Genomic DNA, 18,998 nt, shown 5'->3' on the forward strand with positions numbered 1-18,998 from the left:
CCACCAATTAACACACAGCGGCGGGGTCAATACTCAGGGAACTCAACACACCTTTCAGCTTTATGGTGCTCCAGAGGCAGCTTCTAGCTGTTTTATAATATCCCGGCTCACTGGTTTCTAACACTAGAAGAAAAGCCCGATTTTGCCATTGTTTGCACAGCAAGTCTGAAATGTTCACAGCGAGATAAAAGAATAAAACTATGATATAAGCAGAAAAAATTTTCCAGGTAGAAAGACATAATGGACGTTGTGCTATTCTGAAGCATTAAGCAAAGGAATCAAAATAAAATCACATTGTTTAAGCCTTATTTTACAAACAGAAAAATTAAGACTGTAAAAAGTTGCAACAGCGCCACCTATGGCTAAAAAGACCTTCCAGGTTGCCGGGAAACATGCAACACAAAAATTGACTGTAAGATGAGAAACGAGAATCAGATAACTAGAAGCTTATGTAGCATATACTGCACTTTGCTTCGGGGGGATGGAGGGGTATTCAGTATTTAATCTGATATTGCTAATACTCCTAAATATAAACAAAAGACATAGGCTCATGGAAGCTCATCTTAGAAGAGGAAAGAATCCAGTCCAGCCACTTCATTTTACACGAGGGGAGACTGAGACCTGAGATCTGTCCTCCTGGCAATCAGCAGCAAAGCTCTCCTAGGTCTCATGTCTTGCACTGTAGTAAAAACCAACAGAACTGTACTAGGCCTATATTCATAAAAGTCACGTCTGTATTTTTCCAACAGTAGGTAATCTAAGTATCTTGCAAAATACTTCTCAAAGAGCCAGGAAATCATAGAAGGGTATTGAAATACAAAAACATTTATTTACATATTAAAACAGCATGAGCTTTATTCTCTCTATTAAAAAAGTGACATGTCAAATCAAAATTTTGAAATTTTAAAACCTGAAAAGAGTGCAGAAAAAAATCAAAATTTTCTTTAGTCACAAAAGAGAGAAGCTTATTCCCTGATAATAATCAATGTGGATTTTTCTAAACTTAATGGTTCTGGTCAGAATCCCGAGAAATTAAATGTCTGATGGATGGTTACACGGCAACATGAATTCTGAGCTTACATTCTGTGTAAATAATCTTCAAGGTCGTCTGCTTAAGGCAATTTAAGTAGTCCCTGTCTCACTAGAATGACACAGATTTCATTAAAGCTTCATACTGCACTTAAAAAAAAACAATCCTAGTTACTTTAAGCCATATTAATGTATATCATATATACACATATTGAATATGCATCAGAAATAAGCTACCCTTTTTAGTATTCAGAGTTGATACTTCTAAACTATCAGTCACTGTGAAAGCACATTTTTATTAAGCACCTCTACGGTGCTTTGTATACAAGGCGTCCAGCTCTCACAGTCAGACAAGGTAAACCATATTACTCAAATTTCACAAATGACAAAATATACTTAAGCCATGTAAACAACTAAGATATTCATCATCAGGAAAGAAAAGAGTAAGGATTTTACTTACAATACTCACTGACAAAGTTTTCTTTCATACTAAGACTACATAAAACAAATTCAGTGTTTGGAAATTTTTCAGTAAATAAGCACCACTAGAAAAAACAAGTAACATCATTAGCAACAGTTGGACTTTCAAAGACCACTTCTCTCTTGCACAATAGTTATTTTAAATGTTTTGTTTTTAGTTCTCACAAAGCACTAAATTAAAAAACTATTTCCTTTACAGTCATTACCTGAGAATAAAACATTTGTGAAAATGTACAATTTTAATTTATGCCACTCTGCCTCTCATTCTCACTGGTGTCTCTCCTTTGAAGACCTCATCAGGCTGAGATAGCTAAAATCGGTCATTTATGGGCTCACAGGAGTTCGGGAAAACACTCAACGGGAAGCTGATTAGAGGAGCAATTGAGAATTCATCCTGTGCAGCCTGGATTCCAGCATCGAGCTAGCCACCGCCAGCTGCGTGTCATTTGGGGCAAGCTGACCCATCTCTCAATCCCTCAGCTACAAAAAAGGAGACACTGATACCTACAATCAAACACTTGCTATGAAGTAAAATATGAGCAAAGCATTTTAGCCTCAGTTAGGCGTCCACTCACAGCGAGTTTGGTCATTATGATGATGAGGATGGCTGTTAACAAATTAAGCTCGACCAAACAGGAGAAATCACCTTAAAGGAGAAACATTTTAAGTCCATGAGTATTTCCTTTTGGGTGGACTGTAGAATATTCTATAGATTTTTTTTTAATAAACCAAATTTTGTCCATTAATTGTAGATTTACAGGTTCATGGACAAGTCTCCAGAAAAATAATTAGAGGCCTCTAACCTCTGAAAATTAAGATGTAAATTTAAAAAAAAAATCAGGGAAGAGATTATACCTCATTTGGGAGAGTATGTGCTTAGCATGCATGAGGCCCTCAATTCAGTCCCCAGTAACTCCATCTAGAAACTTTGTTTTTTAAGAAATAGAGAATTAAAGCAAAAGGATGGAGGAATACGGAAATTTTTAGAGACTCATCTCAGATTTAAGATAGGGAAGAAACCATCCAATTCTCAGAAGAAATCTTGAGGACTATGTAAACTGGATCTGAGATGTCTAGTCTTTTAACATTATTCATGAAATCATATTACCAAGTCTTAAAACTACCTGATAACCCACAGTGGTGATACTGATCATAACAGCTACCATCACGTATCGAGCTCCGGCTAGGACTGCTCTGTTCTGACATCTCTACCCCTAAGGCCTCACCAGGCGGAGAGCACTAAATTCGGTCATTTATGAGCATCTCGTGTAAGTCCTCCATTTGTGCTTCTCACTCTCCCCTCACCAGCTCCTCTGAGGGAAGCACTGTTATCATCTTCCCCACCCGCAGATAAGGCCACTGAGGCACAGACACTAAACCCGTTCCAGGCCACATTGGAATTAAAGGACGTCTGTATTTCTGCTGTTTTGCTTTTGACAAAGGAATCTGAGATATCAATTCAAAGCAGACTGTTAAATAATCAAGTCTGTCAGGTCTTCACCTCAAAGAGCAGATACTATAAATTCCTGCTGTAGGATGAGGCTGCCGTCACAAACTGACTCAGCTTGAAATTAATATCCAAGATGAAGCAGCGGATACACGTAAATATTCACGATTGTCAAGTCTGCCCACGGGTCTGGGCCCTTCACTGCCTGAAAGGGGGTGAAATCCCCACCCGTGTCTGGGAGGGAAGTGCGGCTCTTCCCGGGCTCACCCAGGCTTCATAGGCTATTTACCCCCACAGACTAGCCTCAACGGTTAAAAGCTCTCAAGATTTTTACACCAGGCAAAACTGAAAGACATTTCTGTAGATGGAGCACTTTCTCAGGCTTAAATATTTTTGCCTACACTCAGCCAGAGGGAGAAAAGAAACAGGACTCTACAAAGTCCTGACCCTCACCACTCACAGGAGTAGAATGACCACAGCAGAAGATGGCCCTTCACATTGCAGGATGTGAACAAAATAAAGATGCCCCAACAACAGGCACTCCCAGACACAGCGCTCAGCAGTCTTCTGCACAATCACAGTTGTGCAGCCCTCAACACCTTCTATTTCCAGAACACTTCATCAGCCCAAAAGAATCCCCCTATCACTAGCATTCACTCCATAACCCCCCTCCACCCAGCCCCTTCCAACCATCACCTGCTCTCTGCCTCTGCATGTGCATTTTCTGGGCTTTTCAGATCACTGAAATCAACAATATCTGGCCGTTTGTGTCTGCTTCCTTTCAATTAACATGCTGTTAGCAAGGCTTGTATATTTTGAAGTGGCATCAGCATCTCTTTATTTTTTATTTTTTTTGGAAACGTTAAAGATTATTAGAAGGTGGTAAGTACTATCAAAAAGAGTAGAGTGGAGCATAAGTGATTGTGTTTCAAAGGGAAAAATGTGGGTTGAACAGTCAGGGTGGACTTCCCAAAACAGGTGGCATTTTTCATTTTCCTCTTTTTTTTTTCTTTTTTATTCACTCTTACGTGTGAATAATGTTCCACTACATGGAGATACTACATTCTGTTCATCCATTCAGCAGCTATGTATGGACGAGGTCCAGAAGAATGAGTGTAAGGGGTGACTAGCATGGATGGCATTTAAGCAAAGGGCAAAATGTGTTTTCAAAAACAAGCCAACAAACAGAGGCGCAAGGAAATTCAGTGCGTTTCTGAGCAAAGTGCTTGCTTGCTTCGGCAGGACTACCGTGCAGGGCTGGGGCGGATATTGGCAGGAATCACGGTGAGGGAGTCACCTGAGAAGACATCCCACTGCAAGCAGCTCAGCCAATCCTCCTCCCTCATCCTGTATTGTTAGAGCAATGTTTCTAGGTTACTCTTATTTCAATTAATAGCATTTAACTGCACGTCTGATCATCACCATCAGACCACATTACCTCCAAGTCACAGAAAATCATTCACTGACCGGAGCAGCACCAGGACATAATGGTGATGGATTAGGGAGTCCTGCAGCATTCCAGCCTGCAGGCACAAACCCCACATGTGCCCTGGTGATGTCCAGAAAATAAAATGCATGGAAATATCTCACTGCTGGAACACGACAGCTGCCCTCAAATTGCCCGAAAATCATGCTGGCAAAGCACTACTCAACCTTCTCAGTACAAAAAAAAAAAAAAAGCTAAGAAGGCAAATTTAGGCTCTTCCATTGAAAACCAGCAGCCACCACTGCCAGTATTTGAGCTGGAATGCTCCTGACTTTGAGAACCACTGCGCAGTTACTTTTCAAACGTGAAACTCATATATATATACCACGTAGATGATATTGCAGTAGGATTTTTCTTTTCAAAATTTCCAGTTGCAAAATTAGCACAAGAAAGTTTATGTTTAGGCTTTAAAAAAAAATCAATTATCCTCCATTTTCTTAATTTTGAACTTATTATTATTTTATAAATGGAGCTATGGTGCGTATTTAAAACCTTTTGATTTCTGAAAACAAGACGTTTATGACCTCACTATTTCAGAGCAAACTTTAACGATTCTTTGAGAGGTGGGGCCTGGGGTGCTCACTAACAGCTCTTTAAATACTGACAAGGATGTGCTATTAAGTAATACAAAGGCTCTAAGTCCACATTAGCTCAGAAAGCAAAGAAACCACACCAAAGACTTCCTTAAATATTTTATATATTCCTATTCTTTTGAATATTAAAGCTCTTAAAACATATGATTTTTTTTGAAAAAGACAACAGCTGTAATAATTTTCCTCTCACCAAGAAAGCAATCTTTATCAGGAATAAAAACCCCTATGGAAATCGAAATGACAGGACGTTTCTAGCTAAGTGAACATCCAGATCTGAACACAAACCTAAATCCTATCAGATCTCACTCGAAGGAGCTCTACAAAGGCCTGGGCAACCCTGGAGATTAGCTCTTTTGTTCCAAATGTTGGCTGAGCTAAGATAATCACACTAGGCATGGAAAGAGAGAAGAGGAATGTCCCCCTGGCAGCCTCCATCAGTTTTCTTCCAGCCACAAGGTGCCTCTAGGGCAGCCCCGCTAACAAGTCCCCCATAAGAAAAGCCGGCATCCACACTGCCCCTGCCGTCCCCAAGTAGCCCCGAAGCCCATATCCCAGCCTGTGAATGGTCTTCAAATGATCCCCCAGTTGGTGGCACCCTCCACCTCTTCCCCGCTACACACACACACAAAGCCACGACAGCCTTCCCAAAGCACAAATTTGATTACATCAACCCCACTTCAAACAGTTCAGAGGCTCCCTGGTAGAGTTCTAGCCCCACCCCAGACCCTGCTCGCCCAGCTTCATCTCAGTACATAGGTCCCCAGTGACCTCAGGAGCCCCCTGACCTGCTCCTACTTCCCACTTGCCTCCAGGTTCATTTTGACTGTTTCCCAAGGAAGCCTTCCCTCCCTCCAACCTCCACAATTTGTTCCTCTCTTCCTAGAACATTCTAGGCTAACTGACAACGCTAAGCTCTCAAGAAGCAAATACATTTTGCTTATTTATGTGGCTACACTCTCTCTCCCCTAGACTCACTGAAGTGCACGTGTTATGAATAAATGAATGACGGGTTGGATCTCAAAGGGACAGACATACCTGCTCTCACCCGTCCCGACCCTTTTGTCTGTAGTATATCAGAAGCAAAACCAGAAGTACCTTCCCTGAGGGTCACTTCTGTTGACACCCTTCACTGCCTACTGTGTCAGTTCTAGTAAAACTCAACTTCTTCCAAAGCCCTACACCCCGGACTCTCTCCAGTGTCCTCCCCAGCAGGGGCTCCCTCCACCCTGGACCGCACAGGGCACTCTCCCCGGGTCCCCACGCCAAAAGCCTCCAGGCCTCTGCCCGGGCTGCACCTGCGACCTGAGCCACATTCTTGACTCCTTCTCTTGGCTGACTCTTACTCTGTCCTCACAACTGAATGTACAGCCCATTTCTTCCAGGAAGTTCTCTCTGATAATGTCCTTTAAGTCTTGTCTGGGCTCTATCTATAGCAGCAGTACATGGTGACCAACTGGGTGTTTGCCCGCTCCTTTGAGACCACGAACACTTGGGAACCACGTGGGAAGGAGTGAGAGATTACAAGACAGGTGGGGGAATCAAAAAGCAGAAATCACAGCCCAAGTCCCAAATTCAAGGATACTTTCTCAGAAAAAAGTATAAAATATTTCACACGTGTGCCATTTGGCTACTATTTTTGTGGCTTGTGGACAGCAAGAACTTGGTGTTCTAGCCCAAAACCCAGGTTACATGCAAAGAAATGTATATATTCTTATCCAAAGGAAACCAGAGCTGCTCAACAACAGTTTTCATTTAGAACTGAAAGGAAATTTGATAAAGGCAATCTCTCTCTCTCTCTTCTTTCTTTTCTGGAATCATATAATTTTAGAAGTATTTGCGTGACTAACAGACGTCTACAGCCCGTGATTCTGCACTGAAGTGTTTGGGGCTGAGGAAGCCCAGATTACATTCACTCTGTAAATGCAATCACACCAACACACTGATAGGTGCCGTGAGTGGTGGAGCTGATGTTCCAAAGCAGGCAACATTATTCTGTAAGAGAACTCTAAATAGAAAGTAAGAAATGCAATGTCCTGTACTCAATTTCATTTGCTATATGGGCCATTAACTGATAGTATATCTTGACTAATGAAACCCAAAAATAAATTGTCAACTTCGATTTTCTTCATCTGACCGTTTTATGCTAACATCGGATATTAAACTCTCACTCCATATGGAAAGCTCAGGCCTACGCTGCAGCACAGTTACATCCCGTGGAAGAAAGCCGACCAAGGGAGAACTGGAGAGTTTCCCTTCAGAAGCTGCAAAGTCTGGTTTTGCACCTGTACACCATTTGCAACCACGTCATCATCAAAGGAGTTAGACGTTACCTCTCTGGGACGAAAATCACTGCGTGCTTCAGAACCATCAAAGAATGCTGAGCTTTGTGAAACAGTCCAGAGGCGCTTAAATCATACTTTTTCTGAAAGGCTCCAAAACTGACCCACTTCACCATTCCAGGTATAACAGGGAAGTACTGGAAACAGTAGAGAGAACATGCCCTTGAATTCTGACAAGGCCCTGCTTGAATCCTGCTACAGCATTTACTAGTCGCTAAATGGACCAATTCTTTAACCCCTCTGAGAAGGCTTCTCAATCCCCAAAAGGGGGCTGCCGCCGCCCACCTGGGAGGCATGGATGTGAATGAAACACGCAAGTAGGGCGGCCGACTGGTACCTGACACGGGGCCTGGCTAGTTTCCCTCCGCTGCCCTTCTCCCCCTTTAAACTTGCACTGTTCCCCCGGTAACGATCAAGCCCCCGGAACAGACTGCCCGTATCTTCTGTGTATCCCTGGATACATGCCTTACCCTTAGGAGGCCAGAAAAACAACTGCCTCCTCCCAAGTCACTAACAATGTTCTTAAGAGTCTGGGTATTTTTAACTCTATTTTTCAGGGAGACTATTCCAGAATTTTGCAAGCACCATTCTCCAGGTTGGCTCCCCTCCCAGTGCCCATCCCTTCTCACCTCAGATCCTCTGTCTGACTGCCTTCTGTTCATGGGAAAGCGAGTCCGGTAAGGTGGGGCTCCCTAGGCCTCCCTCCCTCCCTCACAGGTGATTGTGACTAACTTCTCCCCACTCCTCACTGCAACTCTAGCTTCTGAGGAGTCTACCCTCCCGTACCCTGCAGCCTCTGCACCTTCCCAAGACGCACACGTGGCCACGACCCTCCCTTCAGATTTCTTCCTGGCTGGCCCTGCCCAGCCCCTGGCCCCTTAAGGATAACTGGCATTGCTTTGAAAATGGCAAACGCCACTGACTGACACACCAGAGCTGTATGGTCTGGGCTTTCCTCCAACCAAGACACAGCCCTGCCCCCCTCAGTCTCAGTCTGCAGCTCTCGAGATGATCTAATTCACATGCAAGGCTGTGAACACCAGCTAAGAATGACGACTCCCAACGTGTATCTCTAGTCCGGCTCCTTCACCTGAGCCCCAGGCTCATCGACCCGAGTGCCTCTTTGAAGTCCTAATTTGGATGACAAATGGCATCTTAAAAATGCCTCATGTCCACCATTTACTCTGGAATTCCATTCCTGTCAGGTATCTCCCAGACTCCCCATTTTAGTAACAGCCCCAGCACCCACCGAGGTGTCTGAGGTCACATTCAATTTCCACTGTTCCCTCCCCCAGGCCCTGCCCTGGAATCAGTCCTGTTATCTCCATCAATAAGCCCATCTCAAGTGTAGTTCTGTAGGGACCATGGCCGGAAACACACAAGCTCACAGCATGGTGCACTAACAGTCCTCCGTAGGGTGCTCCCTGGATGGGGAGGCATCTCCTGCCGCTGGTCACCTCAGAAGGCAGTGGATTCTCACACAGGAGGCCCAGGAGAAGGGACTCAAGGTTCTCCCATGGTCTGAGCTTTGAAGGGCCCGAGGTCTGGGGGAGCTCCTAATTAGCAGACACACTTGCCAATGAGCAGATGAGGATGGGGGAACCCACGCAAGGCTGTTATCACTTCAACTCATGGGCTCTCAGGAGCCATGGGAAAGGCCTGTGTCCAGTGTACAGCCCAGCCATCACAGATCCCAGCCTGCATTTGCCAACCCGGACAGCCTAGACTCCATCTACTTGCGACACTTACTTCTGTTCTGTTCCCCACCCAGAATGTGATGGACTCATTCAGATATTCTGGCCTGTCTCAAGCGAGACAAATTCAGTGAAAAATGAAGTGTCCACATTTGGACCAGAGCATGAAAGGAGAAACAAGGCCTCATGGTCAGCATGATGGTGGTGGCCAAACAATTCCACCAGGTGAGATGAACCAGGGTAGGGTTGAGAATCCAAGGTCCTGGGTTGGACAAATCATCTTCCTTCATTGTTGACTGGGGTGTTGGGGACTGACTACCACAAACTAACGACACGTTAGGGGGCCCACGTGGTGGGCGTCAGCTGCAACAGAAATGGATTCAGCTCTTTACTGCCAACATGGGTTAAAAGTAAAGGCCGAGGCAGGAAGGTCTGCACGGCTGCTGAGGCAAACCACAGACCCAGCTCTGAATGCCCACTGGCTGGAGCAGAGAGGAAGCTACGGCCCTTTTAGCAGTCCCTTTGCCCAACAGATCCAGGTAAGCCAGCTACTTAGGAGAAGGCCATGTTGTCCTGATACTCAGAAAAACCAGCCTCGTAAAGGGAAAAAATAGTGGCATGGATTTTAGACCCAATTCTGCCCATTTATGAAGGCAAAGTAAAGTAAATGGCACGGGGAAGTTGAATGCAAAAAAAAAAAATTAAAGAACCAAACGGTGACCTCTTCCTCCAACAGCGTCCCCTGCAGCTGTCACCTCCGTGGCGGCCACATCCTCACCAGTGACCGCCGGCCAGGAAGCGACGTCACGCACGTCACACAGCGACAGCCAGGAACCGCGTGCTGAGCACGTTTGTGTAAAAGCAGGAATCGAGCAAAATGCTGCAGAGTTTGACCTTACAAGTTTAAATACTCCATGAAAAGAATCCCTGAGCAGCCGACTAAATCAATTCACATCTTACTTCTTCAAAACAATGAAACAAATTTAATAAGGGCGCATTTGTCATCAAATAAAAGGAGGACCAAACATGTTCCTCAAAAGCAAGGATTTCAACAGGTATCAAACACCAGTGGGTGATGAGCTAACAAAGCAAATATTCCAAAAAATTAGAAAATAAAAAATGACTAAGATAATAGATGGATCAAAACAGCTGTTAAGTTGTTGCTTTTTAAAGCGATGGAGACTGTACGGAGGGCAATCTGGCTATTTCCAATGCAGGGTGTGCACAGCCCACATTTTCAGAAGCAACAACATGCTCACTGGGCAGTACAAGTGAAAAAGGAGTAAAGAAAAAGGAAAAGAGGAACAAGAGAAAATTAGAATCACACAAGAACAAAAATAATTTTGACTGCATGTACAAGAATTTATGTGAGTGTGTGAGGCCAGGGACGCGGGGATGGTGAGGCCCAACCTCACCTCCTGCTCAAGGGAAAGCAGGGGCCTGAGGGGAGCGGCGCTGCCGGGGGACCACAACGTGTTCAGCTCCCCTAACCAAAATTCGACCTACAAGCGACTAGGCAGCTTTTGAGCTACAAATTATTGTCGCATTTCAGTCTGAACCGTTTTACTCACTTCCACCAAGAGTAGCAGGAGAGAATGAGGCTCTGCTCCTGCACCAAAGCATTGTTTAAAAAATTAATGACTGTGGAATAGTAAAAGAAACAATGGAGTAAAAGTGACTGGAGGAGAATGTGCTTGACCCGAGCTCACTGGCCGCGTTATCTCAATGACGTTCAGATGCTGGCTGAGCCCTTATGGTACCAGAATAGACAGACCCACAAGGAGGCAGGTTTAATGTGCTGAACCACTGTGGGCTAAGTACACATCCGGCTACTCCGCCAAGTCCCAAGGGCAGACTTCAAAAGGCAAAAACAAGCTGGCATTCTCTGGTGGGTCTGCAGACTCAGAGACAAGCATTTGTTGAGCAAAAATGTCACCAGTGCCTCCTATGACAAAAGAAGTGGCACTGGCGTGGGGGCTGGGGCAGGGCTCCAGGCTTCCACTGCTCACTCACCAGTCTGTCCAGGGGGAGAAGGTGGTCCCTGCTTAGGTTTCGCTGATGCACCTACTTGACTAATGTCTGGGGCCTCAGCAGGAGTTGACAGATGAGGTGAACGGAGCGAGACTCTGTGTAGCACGGTGCTGGGAGCTATGCCCTCAGCAGTGCCCAGGCTCCTAAACATGCCAGCTCATCTCCAAGAAGCAGATGGGGAGTGCGGGCATGTAGATCACAGGGCCCTGTGAGGACAAGTACAGATCATGGCCACGACATGCCTCTCCTCTTCCTTAAGCCATAGAGGTATTTCTGGGGAGGAACAGAAAATTCATCCAGAGCCTGCTAGGTGGGCTCTCGCAGGTGGGACTAGTGTCCCCTGTGCTTCTCACTCACAGGGCTGGTCTAGACATTCTTTTTATTAATTCCCTAGCATCTTCTCCTCCAACTTACCAACAACCAGAAAGTAGGATCTGATCTTAGGTAAGTTCAAGAATCACAGAGCACCACCTCCAAAGCGGGCCCGGTAGCACATGCCAGGTCTTCTGACCGCCACCTGTGGGACCACCATGAGCCCTCTCCAGACTCAAGGACCGAGGCCGTAGGCCGGGGGGACACAGCTTCCCTCACTCACCCCAGCAAAGGGGGACCACGTCTCGGCAAAGGCATCTCACCCTCTTCAGCCCGAGGGAAAACATGATAGATATACGGGGAAACAGAGCAGAAGGTGGGGGGTAGGCAGCCCAGAAGAGCTCATCTGTACTTCCGAGGCAAAGTGGGGCCATTGACTTAATCACAGGGACAAAGTGGGAATGAACATTTCCCTGCTCTGTCCCATACACCGTGATACGCCTTTCCCTGCATAAGGAGTTCATTAGGAAGTCCCTGGCGGTGTTTCTGATGTCCTAACTTGGCATGGTGGCTGTCGGGCAGGAAGAGACGGCCTGAGCTGAAAAGGTGCTGGGCCTGGGAGGCAGGTGACAGCGGCTCCAGCCGCAGCTCAACCAGCGCCTCGTTCTGCCTCTCGGGGCTCAGCATCTCATCTATAAGCAAAGGGATGAGCATGTACCAGGACAGGCTGCGCAACAGAAATGAAATGAGAGCCATGTAAAGAAAGTTTCCCAGTTGCCACGTTTAAAATTTGAAACAAAGAAACAAAGCAACAAACAAAAAACAAATACTAGAATGTGATTTTAAGAACAGATCTTACTTAATCTACTGTATGTAAAATACTATTATTTTGACATGTAATCAATATAGGAAGTAGAGAGATAGTTTATGTACTTTTACTAGACAAGCCTCAGCGTCTGATGTGCATTTGACCTACAGTACATCTCAGCTGAGTCCAGCCTCCTCCCCAGTGCTCCTAGCATGTGGCTTTGGCTACTTTATTGGACAGCAACTCCAGGGGTCCCACCATGTTCCTGGCTGTAAAGCGGGAGTAAGTGTCCACAATAACCCTAAAAGGATCTCTCTGAAATAAAGGCGGATTCACTTTGAAATGTCTGGAAACCGGCGGGCTGCACCTCCCTCCCCCCTTGGCTACAAGACAGACTTCTTCCTTGCTGATCCCTTTCTGGATGTAGGGAAGCAATCCAGCACACAGCCAAGGTGGACTGGCTTCCAGGTAAACTTACCTGCTGTCTGTGTCCAGTCCCATGAAGTCCTCCTTCTCAAACGGGATGCAGGGGAGGGGGATCTTGTCCCCAGAATTCTTGGGGCCACCATCCAGACACTTGGACTTGAGCAAGATGAAGAGTGACTCAGTGAAGTCCTCGGTCCTCTTCTCCACCACCCTGCAGTACTCTTAGATTGAAGGCAACGTCGGTGCGTGTCTGCTCGGATACCTCCCCATGCTGCACAAAGACAAAAAGCTGAGAGTCATTAAGCGATGCACCATACAGCTCCTCTGCATGTGGAGCTTCTCGAAGGCCTTGGCAGAGAGACATTCGGTAATGGTGACAAGGCCCACGACCTTGGGGTGTTTCTGGAAGACGCTCCACCGATTCTCGGGCACATAGCGGTGCCTGTAGTGGATACAGAGTGTCCACTGGGAGCCACAAGGGCTGATATGGCTAACCGAGGTGAGTAGCTGATAGATGCAAAAGAAATTCTCCTCTGAGATGATCTCTATGGATTGGACCACAACGGGACGAGTCTGGTGGTCCTCAGCACACTGCACGTAGTCAGGGATGCTCATGTTGCAGGCCCTGCCGAGAGGGGAGAGGAGATCGAGGTACATTCTCTGCTGTGTGCTACGGGCCCATCTGGGTTGCGGTGACCTGGTGTGTACCAGCCAGAAGACAAGGGAAGCCAAAGCAAATCCAAGGGTACAGTTTGTCCTCAGAGTCTGCATATGGCTACTGTAGCTCGGATCACATTACCCAGCTTTTGGTCTAGGCTTCCTGCCTCTGCAGAGAAAGGTCATTTCTTATTTTCTATTTCCAAGCACCTAGCAAGGCCCTGATGCAAAGTCACTGCTCAAAAATGCTGAATAAAGAAATGAACAAAGGAAATGCTTCCCCAACCCCCTTCAGCAGAATATAAAGAGAAGGACCACAGTAGGATCAAAAGATCTGGATTCCTATTCAATTTATTTGAACTCCTAAGCTTCATAATAATGGATAAGAAAACTTGCCTTGGGGTAGAGGGTACTGTTCATTGGTGGAGCACATGCTTAGCATGTACGAGGTCCTGGGTTCAAACCCCAGTACCTCATTTTAAAAAATCAAACAAATAAATACACCTAATTTCCCTCCTGAAAAAGTATTTTTTAATTCAAAAGTCAAAAAACACCTTGCAATTGACACAACATTGTAAACTTGACTATACTTCAATTAAAAGAAAAGCCTTGCCTTACAAGAATATATCTGGATTACGGATGTTTGAAAATGTAAAATGCATAGGGTACCACCTGCATAAAAGGAGGTGACTGTACACATGTTCTATCCCTCCTTTATGAGTTATACTTCCTTTGGGGAGGTTATAACCTCTCAGAGCTAATTTTCTCAGATTAAAAAATATAAACATTACCTGATTCTCAGTACTGCTGAAGAATCAGATAACTCTATGAAAGCATCTGACCCACAGAGTTTACTCAATAAATGTTTGTTGAATGAATGAATAAACAAGCAAAGCGAATGCTGCTCCCTGCCACAAACCATCATAATGGTACTGCCTGGAAATCCCAAGCCCACGTTCACCCGACTCTGCATTAACAATGTGGGTGACCTGGACAGGCCTGCGTGCTTCACGAAGCCCCAGTTTAATCGTGAATAGAAATAAGGGCAATAACACAAACCTCAAATTGTTAGTGAGTCAGTAATGAATTGTACCCCAACACTGCATGATGGAACCATTAAGAAAACTGGGCAAAGGGTCCATAGGCCCTCTCCATATAATCTCTTACTACCACATGGGAATCTACATTACATCTCAAAATTAAAAGTCTAATATTTTAAAGAGGTTATCGAAGTTAGGTGAGCTCACTGTCTCAAATAAGGAACACACAGTACAAATAGGACAATGCCCAGCCCATGAGATACACTCAGTTAACATTCCCACTGAGCCCACTAGTCCCTCCAACTTCAGAGCAAGAGGATGGGTCCTCGTGGCAACAGGCCACAGCACCTGAAGCTAACAAAGCTAATGGTGTCCACTTAAAAGAGCCCCTGTCACCACCCTTGTTCTAATTTTCTATTTGTAATTTTTTTCTTTTCATTAAATTGGAACTCCAAATTGCATAGAATTCTTACCAGATATCATGATGGCAGCCCTTCAAAACCTGACCACAGAGATCATGATGGCAGCCCTTCTTGGTGAAACAATAAAATGAAAAGCCATTTCCACAAGACCTCTGTGTAAATCTACTAGGGAACTTCATCCTGGACTGAGGAAGAGGACTGGGGAGTAGGGGGTAAACTGGGACACGGAGAAATATGGGCCACCTGTCCCACAATGGACTTTAGACTCACCCTCACCCTCCAGGAACTTCTAAATACACACAGACAGAGTGCTATGGACAAGAATTTTTTTTAAACAAATCCCTGAATCCCTAGCAGATCTTGTTTCTACCGAGACACAAATGTCTTATTTGTATAATGTTTCACAGAAGCCTTAAAATATTATCACCCCAACTTGACACATCAAGAAACTGAGGTAGAGAAGTTTATCACATTCTACAAGATTAGAGAGAGGCCACGTCAGACACCGTATTTAAATCCAAGTCCCTGCTCCGTTGCTCACACTAGAAAGTGTCACATACTGCCTCTTTCCTGCCCTCTCCCTGCAATAAATCTCTGAAGAGTCTTTTCTGTGTCACCTGCAATCAAAATCACATCAATTTTTCACAAAGAGCTATGTCACTCCTTGGAGGACATACCAAAATCTAAAGGGTTGGGTTGAGAGGAGATATTTGCATTTTCTGTTTCTCAAAGGAAACATGGCTTTAAAAGAAACTGAAAAGTATTTATCTAGTCTAAGCGCTCATTGTGCACAGAAAGAAACGGAGGCTCAGAGGAGAAGAGGAAAGGGCGTTATTAACAAATATTGCCTCAGTGCAGCACTAAGCCAGCCCTGGGCACTTCTGGGGGAGGATCTGGAAGGCCCAGGAAAATGAGTGTTAGAAAATAGAAAGAGAAGAAGAATATAAGGTCCCGTCTCTACACCACCATACCATGAATTTCCACCAAATTACCCAGTATGGGTGCAGCCAATAGTAAGGTTGTCTAAACAGGTTATTGAAACCTGGAATTCTCAACCATAGTGGAAATTCCAGCATTTACTGTGCTTTTTTCCCAGTTCAATCATCAATTCAGTGGGCATTCTGTACCAGGGACTACACGAGACCTGGAGTTCTCCCAAATAAAGATCTCTATTACCACGTGTGCAAACCACATAAAGGCAACCAGAAGAAAAGCGCCCACAGATAAGATGGAATTACTGAAACTGAAAGCAGCCAAAGAGCATATATTACTAGGAAAAATGGTGCTCCTATAAATGGACTCATGGACATAGAAAGCAAACTGTATTTAGCAGGCAGGAAAGGAGGGATTAACAGATACAAATTAGTAAATATAAAATAAATGACAAGGACCTGCTATATAACACAGGGAACTATATTCAATTTCTTGTAATGAGTTATACTAAAAACAATCTAAAACATATGTATATACATATGCATATGTTTATAACTGAATCTCTGCTGTACACCTGAAACTAACATTGTAAATTGACTACACTTAAATAAAAAATAATTTAAAAAATAAGTAAAAATAAAAGCAACGCCATTAAGAAAAAATAAAAGAACACTCTAATCCCCTTAGCTGTAGGTGGTGGAGAATTCTGGTTGTAAACACCAAGTCCACTGGATCACTCCAGCAATGGCTGTCACTCTTTCTGACCATCAGAGAGTCACTTGCTTCACTGAGGTTTCTTTTCTCTTCTGTGAAAGGCTACAGCTGCAACTAACGATGTATAGAATCTCATCATTCACAAGCCCAACAAGTAGTGAGGACTTCCCATGGGCCAGGCTCTGGACAGAGGAAAATATAGGGTCCGAAATATATTCATGGGTAGAAGAAGTTTGTGCCATAAAGACGTTAATTCTTCCTGTTTTGATAGACAGATTCATTGCAATTCTGATTAGAATTCCTACCAGATTTTTCTTGGAATGTAACAAGTGAATTTATGGTCAAGATTAGCCAAGAAATTTCTTTAGAACCACCACTGGGGAGGGGTGGATAGGTCATTAATTTCCACTGCTCTTTCTGAAGTGATAAAAACGTTCTGGAATAATAATGGTTGCACAACTGTGAATATGCTAAAAGCTGCTGAATTTTACCATTTAAATGGATGGAATTCATGGTGTGTGAACTATATCACAATAACGCTGTTATATGAAAAAATATTTCTTGACAAATATTTTTCTTTTTATACCACTAGTCTGTCCCACAATTTAAGAAAAACAAAAAACCAATACAAACCAAACTGTGCCAGGAGTTCTTTAGGACTGCAATATCCCTGGGTCTCCAAGGCCTCTGGTGATGCTGTTCCTGTTAACACACACTAGCTGGGCTGGGCTAGCTAGGGACTGTAACTATCTTTTTAAAATTGACTGTCACACGTTTCACCCTTGGAGAGGGAAGGAAGGAGGATATCACAGCTTCATGCCTTCAGCTCATTTTTAACAGAACCAAGCCCTGCTTTCACCACTGTTAATCCCTCTCACTATAAAAACACGTGACATCAACAAGCACCGCCATCATAACACCTGAAAGTGTTCAAGATACTTACCTGCGGCAGAAACACTGAGGGAGGAGACAGAAGCTTGCTCAGCACTGATGCTCCCTTTTCCCGACTCCACCAGGTGAAGCTGGGCGCTACAGCCAGAGGCTCTCAGTCCGGGGAGCAGCACACACGCCACTGAGCTGGTCCTGAGGGAGGGTGAAAGGGAAAGGAGGGCAGCCCTAGGGGGGAGGGAAAGGGGGGGTGCGGGCTGCAGCCCCGCTCGGAGGCCAGCCCCAGCCCCAGCCCAAGCCGCCCGCCCCGTCCGGGTGTGCAGACCCCGCCCGCCCGGGACACAGCCCGCCCAGTGGTGGGGACGGGTCGGCGGCCTAGGAGAGGAAGCCCGGGAGGGGAGGACTCGCGGGCGGAAGAGGGGAAGCGGACGCCAGCCGCGGACTGAGGGGAGCCCGGCTGGGCCAAGAGGCGCAGGGGCACACCTGGCCCTGGACAGCTGTGGCCGGGGCGCCGGGGCAGGTGGCGCGGGCAGAGGGGTCTGGCCCGAGCAATCCAGCTGAACACACGCTGACTGGCGCCCTGGGGGGCTGTGACACGCCGACCGCCCTCCCGCAGCCGCCTCACCCCTTTCCCGATATCCCCTCACCTTGCACTTCCACAGCCAGAGGCCCCGGCCCCAGGCAGTAGCCAAAGGCCTACAGGGCGACAGAGCTGAGAAGCCATTGGGGCCGATCCCCGGCTCGGAGCTGGAGCTTCCAACCCGCGGTCCAGCTGGCAGCAACTGCGCATGCGCAGGAGGGCCAGCGATCCGCTCTGGGTCCTGAGAGAGAAGGGGAACCGAGGGAGGGAGAATAGGGGAGGAGGAGGGGAGGCGGGGAAAAGTGGAGGGAGACACATGGACAGGAGGAGCAGAGGGAAGGCAGTTATCTGGAATTGGGAGGGGAGTAACAGAGATGGGGAGAAAGCGTTTTACCTCTTGTGGCACCCCGAAGGAGGCAGCAGTCCTGCCTATACACCCTTCTCTTACCCGTCATTGCCCACAGATCATATTTTACGTCCCTGGCCCAGCCCTCCAGCTAAGGTCTCTGCAGAAACCCTACGGGTATCATACCCGTTGCCCCCACAAGGAGCTAGGTTTACTGTTGCTCAGGGAACCAAGCACCCGCAGGTGTTGTTTCTCAGAACTACCTTGGGAAGAGTACATATTCCCCTTTTACACGCTGGGAAACAGGCAGGCACGATCTCTGCCTTAGCTCCACTGTCCCAAATGTTGGGCTGGCAGGGAGCGGGAGGTAAAATGTCAGAGCCCCAGAAGGAGCAGACTGCCTGAGTGTTGGTGTAGAGTCCCCATCCCTCCTGGGTAAACCACACCCCAACCTCGGGGAATAATCAAGGGCTCACCGTAGGCCCCTGTGTGTGGGAGAGCTGCCCTCAGTCCCAGTGTCCAACTTGCTAGGTAGGTAGAAGTGTTATTGAGTCCAAATTCATTCTCCTCAGTGCAGGACAGGCCAGTAAGTTGGGAGACCAAGTGTTGGGGCATGGAATAGCAAGTTTCTGTAGACCTAGATGGCAAACTAATGTCCTGGAAAACCATCTCCCCAAGTCAGAATTCAGGCTGCTTTCCTATGTGCTTGGTTTTTGCAAACTTCTTGGTGTAGGAATTCCTTCTTGTTAGAATCCTTTGTTCTTGCAGCTATC

At 45.9% G+C, this 18,998-nt stretch overlaps 1 protein-coding gene across 1 annotated transcript in view; it reads right to left on the reverse strand.

Annotated features, from left to right (window-relative positions):
• LOC140693514 (uncharacterized) overlaps positions 1-12,830 on the reverse strand; it is a 62,974-nt gene extending 50,144 nt beyond the window's left edge. Inside the window, exon 1 of the mRNA XM_072957334.1 lies at positions 12,698-12,830. The gene's annotated coding sequence lies outside the window, so the exon portion shown is untranslated. The remainder of the gene's footprint in view (positions 1-12,697) is intronic.
• Positions 12,831-18,998: the final 6,168 nt, after the last annotated feature.

Source organism: Vicugna pacos, unplaced genomic scaffold, assembly GCF_048564905.1.
Source record: "Vicugna pacos unplaced genomic scaffold, VicPac4 scaffold_19, whole genome shotgun sequence".
In the NCBI taxonomy this organism is placed as follows: domain Eukaryota; kingdom Metazoa; phylum Chordata; class Mammalia; order Artiodactyla; family Camelidae; genus Vicugna; species Vicugna pacos.